This window comes from Aquarana catesbeiana, linkage group LG11 (genome assembly GCF_042186555.1).
Source record: "Aquarana catesbeiana isolate 2022-GZ linkage group LG11, ASM4218655v1, whole genome shotgun sequence".
Taxonomy (NCBI): Eukaryota; Metazoa; Chordata; class Amphibia; order Anura; family Ranidae; genus Aquarana; species Aquarana catesbeiana.
In genome coordinates, this window is record NC_133334.1 from 72,589,773 (window position 1) to 72,600,739 (window position 10,967).

Genomic DNA, 10,967 nt, shown 5'->3' on the forward strand with positions numbered 1-10,967 from the left:
TTTTTTACTAGTAATGGTGGCGATCTGCGAGATCGGAAGCTATTAACACTGTTTTGGGACCATTGACATTTATACAGCGATCCTAGCTAAAAATAGCCACTGATTACTGTATAAATGTCACTGGCGGGGAAGGGGTTAACACTAGGGGGCAATCAAGGGGTTAAATGTGTGTCCTAGGGAGTGATTCTAACGTTGGGGGGATGGGACTGCCTGAAGGAGGAGACTGATCGCTGTTCATACTTAGTATGAACAACAGATGTGTCTCCTCACCCCTGACAGAATGGAGATCTACCTGTTTACATTGACAGACCTCCGTTCTGTGTCTCTCAGGAGCCAGGGGAATATGCGGGCATGTGCATTGGCTCTGTCGTCGTGCCGCAGGTGCGTGCTCATGGACCGCCAGCGGCGCACACTCCCCCCTAGCGGTCTTAAAGAAGCCGACGTATACCTACGGCGATTTGCCCAGGCGATGCCGACCTGCCCCAGTATAACTGGTTCTCTAGTGGGTAAGTTCTAATTTAATAATGGGATGCTATTCCATAATGGTGGACAGACAAAGGCCTCTACCGTATAGGACATTTTTATACGCACAGAGGACCTTTTACTTTGACACATTGTATTAATAACCTAGAGATCCCCCGCACTGGACAGTTCTGCTTTCTCCAAATTGTGCATTTCCTGTCGGGACTCCGCTCCCCCTCAGACCCTCCCTCATTAACGCCCTACGAACATTGGTGCACTAACGATCAGGGAACCAGGGGTGGCATTTTCATGGCTTGTGCATCACTACTGGCCTCTCCACCGAAACACCCTTACATGTTGGCATGGGAAAGGGACTTTGATATAGACTTGGAACCTGAGACCTGGTATTCCAGGCTTCAGGTAGCTTATAAGGGCATATTAAATGTCTCTTTAATATAGGCGAGTGTTAAAGTTTTGACACAATGGTATCTGGTTCCCACTCGCTTAGCTAAGATGTACCCATCATCATCGGCTGACTCCTTTCGGGGGTGTTCTCTTCGAGGTACTATGCTCCATATATGGCGGGAATGCCCCAGGATTAGGGCTTACTGGAACAGGGTCTTCTCAATGATACATAAAATAATAGGTCTTGAACTCAAACAAGCTCCCTCAGTTGCCCTCCTGAATGATCTGCCAGGTAATATGCCATGGCATCCAAGATGTTTAGTTTTCTTTATGCTTGCAGCTAAGATCTCCATTGCTGGAGCTTGGAAGTCACCCTCTGTGTCAGTTCGCTGCATGAAGCCAGTGCTGGGACAAGGTCATCCGGAGCCCAGGGCGAAGATGGCAAACTACCCCTCCCCCATAAAGAAAGAGTCAGTGTCATTTCAAAACAGGAAAATATTACTTAAAAAAATACAAATTAAATTAGGTTTAATTCGATAGAATCAGAGTTCACTCACACATTGTAAATATATATATTTTATTAGAGGTACTTAAAGTGCTTTGAAAAAACGCAGCTTAGCTTCCCCGCTGACAGGACAGAGCTCTGCCTTGTTTACATAGGCACAGGTCTGTCCTGTGTGTCTTTCCAAAGATTGGTGGGTGCCGGTGGTCATCCATGTCCTGCATTTGAGAATAAATTCCTGAATGATAATTATAATAAGTTGTTTTTATCAATCAAATTTCTTTTTAAAAGCACACATCAAACGATATGAATACAGACTAAACATGGAATATTTATGCACTAGACATGTATTCACAATAAATAGTTAATTTTTGGATGACATAATAAAATCTTACATAAAATACAAAATTATTTGCAATACTTGCAAATGGGTTTTGATACAATGGGAATTAAACAAAAGAATTGATTTCTTCCCATAGACACAGTTACCATAGGTTTCTATATAATTAACTATTATAATAACTATCAGGCAAAAGCGTTTTATGCAGCCAACAGTTACTCCCCTGCAGCAGAGTAATGCCCCGTACACACAGTCGGACTTTGTTCGGACATTCCGACAACAAAATCCTAGGATTTTTTCCGACGGATGTTGGCTCAAACTTGTCTTGCATACACACGGTCACACAAAGTTGTCGGAAAATCCGATCGTTCTAAACGCGGTGACGTAAAACACGTACGTCGGGACTATGAACGGGGCAGTGGCCAATAGCTTTCATCTCTTTATTTATTCTGAGCATGCGTGACACTTTGTCCGTTGGATTTGTGTACACACGATCGGAATTTCCGACAAGGGATTTTGTTGTTTTTATATCCTGCTCTGAAACTTTGTGTGTCGGAAAATCCGATGGAAAATGTGTGATGGAGCCTACACACGGTCGGAATTTCCGACAACAAGGTCTTATCACACATTTTCCGTCGGAAAATCTGACCGTGTGTACGGGGCATAAGAGTGAGATAACGTAAAAAAAAATAATGGTACGCTAATATAGGGCCAAACAAGAAATCCAAAAATAAAGTTAAAGAAAAATCTACAATAGTTATTGCATCGGGGAATAATAATCTAAATGTCATGAACTGTCATGAATAATAAGTATATGCAAATAATCAATGAATCAGGAAAGATCAAAGTAACATACTTACCCTTCCAAAATGGCTACTGGCTCACAATGGTCGTTACCGGAGTCCCCTAAGATGGCTGCCTTTCCCATTGCGTCCTTAACCACTTGACAACTGGGCACTTAAACCCCCTTCCTAACCAGACCAATTTTCAGCTTTTGGTGCTCTCACATTTTGAATGACAATTACTCAGTCATGCAACACTGTATCTATATGAAATTTTTGTCCCTTTTTTCACACAAATGGAGCTTTCTTTTGGTGGTATTTAATCACCGCTGGGTTCTTTATTTTTTGCGCCGTAAAAGAAAAAAGACCGAAAAATCTGTAAAAAAATACATTTTTCTTCATTTCTGTTATAATATTTTGCAAATTAGTAATTTTTCTTCATATATTTTGGCCAAAATTTATACCGCTACATATCTTTGGTAAAATTAACCCAAATCGGTGGATATTATTTGGTCTTTGTGAAAGTTATAGAGTCCAAAAGCTATGGTGCGAATATCTGAAAATTGATCACACCTGAAGTACTGACGGCCTATCTAATTTCTTGAGACCCTAACATGCCAGAAAAGTACAAATACCCCCCAAATGACCCCTTTTTGGAAAGAAGACATTCTAAGGTATTTAGAAAGATGCATGGTGAGTTTTTTGAAGTTGTCATTTTTTCCCACAATTCTTTGCAAAATCAAGGGTTTTTTTTTACTTTTTTTTTTTCCCACAAAATTGTCATATTAGCAGGTTATTTCTCACACACTGCATATGCATACCACAGATTACACCCCAAAACACATTCTGCTATTACTCCCAAGTATGGCGATACCACATGTGTGAGACTTTTACACAGCGTGGCCACATACAGAGGCCCAACATGCAGGGGAGCACCTTCAGGCGTTCTGGAGCACCCAGGCCAATTCTGACATTTGTCTCCTACATGTAAAAATCATCATTTATTAGCTAGAAAATTACATAGAACCCCAAAACATTATATATGTTTTTTTAGTAAAGACCCTAGAGAATACAATGGCGGTCGTTGCAACTTTTTATCTCGCATGGTATTTGCGCAGAAATTTTTTTAACGCTTTTTTTGGGAAAAAAAACAGTTTTGTGCTTTACAAAAACCAAAACAGTAAAGTTAGCCTAATGTTTTTGCATAATGTGAAAGATGAAGTTACGCCGAGTAAATAGATACCCAACATGTCACCTTTCAAAATTGCACGCGCTTGTGGAATGGCGCCAAACTTTGCTACTCAAAAATCCCCATAGGTGACGCTTTAAAATTTTTTACTGGTTACATGTTTTGAGTTACAGAGGAGGTCTAGGGCCAAAATTATTGCTCTCGCTCTACCGATCGCAGCGATACCTCACATGTGTGGTTTGAACACCGTTTTCATATGTGGGCGGGACTTACGTATGCGTTTGCTTCTGCATGCGAGCACACAGGGACAGGGGCGCTTTAAAAATTATTTTTTTTTTTTTATTGTTCATTTTACTTTATTTATTTTAGTTTGATGCTTTTTTCCAAAAAAAAAAATTTTGACCACTTTTATTCCTATTACAAGGAATATAAACATCCTTGTAATAGGAATATGGCATGACAGGTCCTCTTTACAGTGAGATATGGGGTCAATAAGACCCCACATCTCACCTCTAGGCTGGGAAGCCTGAAATAAAAAAAAAAAAAAAAAAAAAACGATCCTGGCTTCGATCGTAGCGGTGAGTCGGTAGAAGCGCGGGAGGGGGGGACATCCCCTCTCGCCTCCCGTAAGAACGATCAAGCAGTGGAACAGCTGCTATGATCATTCTCATGGTGTAGGGAATCGCTGGCTGAAAAAGCTGATATCTGAATGATGCCTGTAGCTGCAACCATCATTCAGATATCCCCGCACAAAGTCAAGGATGTTGTATGATGGCCGGCGGGCGGGAAGTGGTTAAAACGCTTTTTTTTTTTTTAACACAAAGTTGTCCATTTATACAATATTTCTACCACATAACATGTACATTCCAAAAATGACACCCCAAAATAGATTCTCCTGCTCCTCCTGAGTACGGCGATACCACATGTGTGAGACTTCCAAAGCCTGGCCACATACAGAGGGCGAGTACAGCTGAGCATGGCTGGGTATGGCAGGGTATGGCGGGGTATTGCGGAGTATGGCGGGGTATTGCGGAGTATGGCGGGGGCGGGGTATTGCGGAGTATGGCGGGGTATTGCGGGGTATGGCGGGGTATGGCGGAGTATGGCGGGGTATGGCGGAGTATGGCGGAGTATGGCGGGGTATGGCGGAGTATGGCGGGGTATGGCAGAGTATGGCGGGGTATGGCAGAGTATGGCGGGGTATGGCAGAGTATGGCGGGGTATGGCAAAGTATGGCGGGGGCATGGCAGAGTATGGCGGGGGCATGGCAGAGTATGGCGGGGGCATTGCAGAGTATGGCGGGGGCATTTCAGAGTATTGTGGGGGCATTGCAGAGTATTGTGGGGGCATTGCAGAGTATTGCACAGCATTGCAGAGTATTGTGGGGGCATTGCAGAGTATTGTGGGGGCATTGCAGAGTATTGTGGGGGTATTGCAGAGTATTGCACAGCATTGCAGAGTATTGTGGGGGTATTGCAGAGTATTGCACAGCATTGCAGAGTATTGTGGGGGTATTGCAGAGTATTGCACAGCATTGCAGAGTATTGCACAGCATTGCAGAGTATTGTGGGGGCATTGCAGAGTATTGTGGGGGTATTGCAGAGTATTGCACAGCATTGCAGAGTATTGCACAGCATTGCAGAGTATTGTGGGGGCATTGCAGAGTATTGTGGGGGTATTGCAGAGTATTGCACAGCATTGCAGAGTGTTGTGGGGGCATTGCAGAGTATTGCACAGCATTGCAGAGTATTGTGGGGGTATTGCAGAGTATTGCACAGCATTGCATAGTAGTAGGGATGGCTGAGCATGGATGGATGGATGTCTCTGTGCAGCGCTGTGGGCACTACACATACAGCCCACAGCGCTGCAGACATCCATTCATCCCCCTCCCCGCTCACTGTGTACCGATCGGTACACAGGAGGGGAGGAGAGGAGCCGGCGTCATCAGATGACGCCGGTCTGTTTACATGTGATCGCGCCGTCATTTGACGGTGCGATCACATGGTAAACGGCCGCGATCAGCGGCCATTTACCGGGATCCGTGATGCGCCGGGTCCTCTGGACCCGGCGGTCACGGATGTGTTCGGGTGCGCGCCCCAGGGGGCGCGCGAGAGGGGAATTCTGGGAGGACGTCATAGTACGTCCTCCCAGAGTTATCCAACCGCCCTGCAGCCGTCATTCGGCTATGGGCCGGTTGGTAAGTGGTTAAAGTATCAGAGTATGAGGCGTGATGACGTGGGTATGAAGTATATATGAAGTATGATGGATGAAGTGTGGGTGTGTGCCCAAGTGAAGTGTGTAGTTTGCATTGTTTGTCCTAATGGCTTCTCTCCTGGTCCTATAAACCGTTCTGGACAATAAGTTCATAAAAATTACAATAAGCCTAGCCCAGAAGGTGAAACTTCTTATCATTGGTTGATGTAGATAAAAATGTCATTCTGATAAATTACACATCTAGGTAGAAGAAGAAAACTATATATGGTACGATTCTCAGTAGAATATTGTCCTAAACACATAAACAAAAATTCCATTGTTCCCTTTTGGCTTATTATGGACCATGGAGGTTGTACATTAATATTTATATCACTATTTCCAGATATTTTAAAATAATGTCTGAGCTGTATAAAAATTGTTACAGAAGAAAAAAAAACTGTTCTTTCTATGAGGGAGGTTTTTCTCTATGTTTATCTTTCTCAGTTGAGACAATTTTTTTCCTCTGTGTTTATCTTTCTCAGTTGAGACAATTGATTGGTCGTTGGATAACTAGCTTTGTTTATCCATTCTGTCAAAAGGCCTACCTGGATATACAGTATCTCACAAAAGTGAGTACACCCCTGACATTTTTGTAAATATTTAATTATATCTTTTCATGTGACAACACTGAAGAAATGACATTTTGCTACAATGTAAAGTAGTGAGTGTACAGCTTGTATAACAGTGTAAATTTGCTGTCCCTTCAAAATAAGTCAACACACAGTCATTAATGTCTAAACCGCTGCCAACAAAAGTGACTACACCCCTAAGTGAAAATGTCCAAATTGGGACCAAAGTGTCAATATTTTGTGTGGCCATCATTATTTTCCAGCACTACCTTAAACCTCTTGAGCATGGAGTTCACCAGAGCTTTACAGGTTGCCATTGGAGTCCTCTTCCACTCCTCCATGACGACATCAAGGAGCTGGTGGATGTTAGAGATCTTGCGCTCCTCCACCTTCCATTTGAGGATGCCCCCCAGATGCTCAATAGGGTTTAGGTCTGAAGACATGCTTGGCCAGTCCATCACCTTTACCCTCAGCTTCTTTAGCAAGGCAGTGGTCGTCTTGGAAGTGTGTTTGGGGTCATTATCATGTTGGAATACTGCCCTGTGGCCCAGTCTCTGAAGGGAGAGGATCATGCTCTGCTTCAGTATGTCACAGTAAGTTGGCATTCATGGTTCCCTCAATGAACTGTAGCTCCCCAGTGTCGGCAGCACTCATGCAACCCCAGACCATGACACTCCCATCACCATGACTGACTATAGGTAAGTCACACTTGGCTTTGTACTCCTCACCTGGTTGCCACCACACACACTTGACACCATCTGAATCAAATAAGTTTATCTTGGTCTCATCAGACCACAGAACATGGTTCCAGTAATGCATGTCCTTAGTCTGCTTGTCTTTAGCAAACTGTGGGCTTTCTTGTGCATCATCTTCAGAAGAAGCTTTCTTCTGGGACAACAGCCATGCAGACCAATTTGATGCAGTGTGCAGAGTATGGTCTGAGCACTGACAGGCTGACCCCCCACCCCTTCAACCTCTGCAGCAATGCTGGCAGCACTCATATGTCTATTTCCCAAATACAATCTCTGGAAATGATGCTGCGCACGTGCACTCAACTTCTTTGGTCAACCATGGTGAGGCCTGTTCTGAGTTGAACCTGTCCTGTTAAACCGCTGTATGGTCTTGGCCACCATGTTGCAGCTCAGTTTCAGGGTCTTGGCAATCTTCTAATAGCTTAGGCCAACTTTATGTAGAGCAACAAATTTTTTTTTCAGATCCTCAGAGAGTTCTTTGCCTTGAGGTGGCATGTTGAACTTCCAGAGACCAGTATGAGAGAGTGAGAGCGATAGCACCAAATTTAATACACCTGCTCCCCATTCACACCTGAGACCTTGTAACACTAACAAGTCACATGACACCGGGAGGGAAAATGGCTAATTGGACCCAATTTGGACATTTGCACTTAGGGGTGTACTCACTTTTGTTGCCAGTGGTTTAGACATTAATGGCTGTGTGTTGAGTTATTTTGAGGGGGACATCAAATTTACACTGTACACTCACTACTTTACATTGTAGCAAAGTGTAATTTCTTCAGTGTTGTCACATGAAAAGATATGATAAAATATTTACAAAAATGTGAGGGCTGTACTCACTTTTGTGAGATACTGTACATAGGGCCTTGGAAAGCCAGTTGTTGTGTACTGTTTAGGGTTTTATCCCTGGTGCAAGGGTCCTCAAATAAATTCTGTTTAGAAACCATAAAATATATTTATCCTTGGCTTTTATATACCCAGTTTTGCAAACTGCTTGTTTAAAAACCTTCAACAGGGTGATAAGAAACACAAGATGTTTAACCTCTGTTTTGAGGCTTATTCAGTTTTAAATCTCCATATGAAATTTATGAAAATGTATTTATTTTTTCATCATAGTTCTGACACACCACAGTCCTCCTGACTGACTCTGCATCCATCCATGGCTGGACTGGGACAAAAACTTGACCCTGGACTTCATCCAGACTGGCCCACTTTATTTTTGCAAATACACACAAAAACAGTATATAAAGTATACGCAATTGCACAAAAAAAACATAAGTAAAAACATTCCACTGTAACAACTTTTTTATTTTTATGCTTAATTTAGAAAAAAAGATGCATTCCAAAATTACAGACGCCTTTAGAATGACATGTGTAAGTTACACTCCGTTCAATGGCAGGTGTCATAAATAAATCCAGAGAAGGAGAGCCCTCCAGAAGTGTCCTGTCACCTATTTCCAGGGAGATATCAGCTCAGTGGTGGATGAGCACTTCAGCAGAGCTCTCAGCCAACCCAGCAGTTATTCCCAAAGCAGTGCTGCTGCCAAGACTATCAGTACTGCCACTGGTCACTGATGAATGAATGTACTGCCACTACTCTAGTTAGAGCGTAGGAACGAGCCCTGCTGCAACAGCCAAGTACTGGGGGGCAATCTGCTATCGGTACACTGACATCAGATTGTACCATGCAAATTTCCCTGCCCCAGCTGCTGCACCGCCGAAAGAAGTTCGCTCCCAGCCATCCAAATGCCCAGCGGTTGAATGCTAGCTTGGCTAAATTGCTAGCACTTCAACTGCTGCCTTTTCAGTTGGTAGACTCTGCCCCCTTTCGTGAGTTTGTGGAATGTGCAGTTCCTCTGTGGCAGGTTCCCAAACGCCACTTTTTCCCACGGAAGGCAATTCCGGCTCTCTACCGACACGTGGAAGGCAATGTCTTGGCCTCGCTGGACAGGGCGATAAGCGGTAAGATGCATATTACCGCTGACTCATGGTCCAGCAGACATGGACAGGGACGTTACCTGTCTTTCACCGCGCACTGGGTGACTCTTCTGGCAGCTGGGAAGGATGCAGGACAGGGTGCAGTAGTGTTGGAGGTTGTTCTGCCACCATGCCTCCAAAATACTACTAGTGGTGAATCTGCCACACCTCTCTCCTCCACCCACTCCTCTTCTTCTTCCTCCATGGCCTCTTCCTGTGCTGATTTGTCTTCGAAACCAGTGGTGCTCTGTAGGCGTTCAAGGGGCTACGCAAGCACGCAGGCCAAAAGATGCCATGAGGTGCTTGAGCTGGTGTGCTTGGGGGACAGGAGCCACACTGGGGCAGAGATTCTATCAGCTCTGCAGGGGGAGGTTCAGAGGTGGTTGACGTCATACCAGCTTAAGGCAGGTATGGTGGTTTGCAACAGTGGCACCAACCTCCTCTCCGCCCTCCGACAGGGACAACTGACCCATGTGCCCTGTCTGGTTCACATCCTTAACTTGGTGGTGCAGCGGTTCTTGGGCAGGTACCCGGGCTTACAGGATGTTCTGAGGCAGGCCAGGACAGTCTGTGTGCATTTCCGCAGGTCATATAATGCCAGTGCTCGGCTGGCTGACCTCCAAAAGGAATTTAACCTGCCCAAGAACTGCCTAATCTGTGACATGCCCACCAGGTGAAACTCAACGTTGGCCATGCTGCAGCGCCATCAATGAATACCTGTGCGACTATGGCACCAGGACAGGGTCAGGGGACCTTGGTTTTTTCCCCACACCAGTGGGCCATGATCAGGGATGCATGCACTGTCCTGTCACCATTTGAGGAGGCCACGAGGATGGTGAGCAGTGACAGTGCATGCATCAGTGACACTGTCCCCCTTGTCCACCTGTTGGAGCACACGCTGCATGGAATAATGGACAGGGCACTTGAGGCAGAACAGAGGCAGGAAGAGGAGGACTTCCTTAGCTCTCAAGGCCCCCTTTATCCAGACAGTGTTCCTGCGTGCCTGCCGATCACACAGGAAGAGGACGAGGAGGAGGAGGAAGAGGAGGATTGTGTCAGCATGGAGGTGGAGCCTGGCACTCAGCATCAGCAGCAGTCTTTAAGGGATCATTTACAGTCCCAAGAAACCCATGGACTTGTACATGGCTGGGAGGAAGTGGCTGCGGATCATGTCGTCCTTAGTGACCCAGAGGACTCCAGACCGAATGCCTCAGCAAACCTATGCTGCATGGCCTCCCTGATCCTGCAAAGCCTGCGGAAGGATCCTCGTATTCGTGGTATCAAGGAGAGGGATCAATACTGGCTGGCAACCCTCCTTGATCCACGTTACAAGGGTAAGGTTGTGGACCTTATCTTGCCATCGCAGAGGGAGCAGAGGATGAAACATCTTCGGGAGGCCTTGCAGAAAGGTCTGTGCAACGCGTTTCCAGAGACTGGGAGGTTACAAACTCCTGTTCCTGGACAACGTGTTGCTGAGGCTTCGGTCAGTCAAAGAAGTAGCGATGGAGAAGATGGCCGTTTGACCGATGCGTTCAGACAATTTTTTAGTCCGCAGCCCCAAGGTATGATCGGTTCCAGCAACCATCGCCAGCGTCTGTTTTACATGGTGCAGGAATACCTAGGGGCAAGATCGGACTTGGACACCTTTCCCACCGAAAATCCTCTGGGTTACTGGGTCTTGAGGATGGATCACTGGCCATAGCTTGCACAGTATGCAATTGAGCTACTGGCCTGTC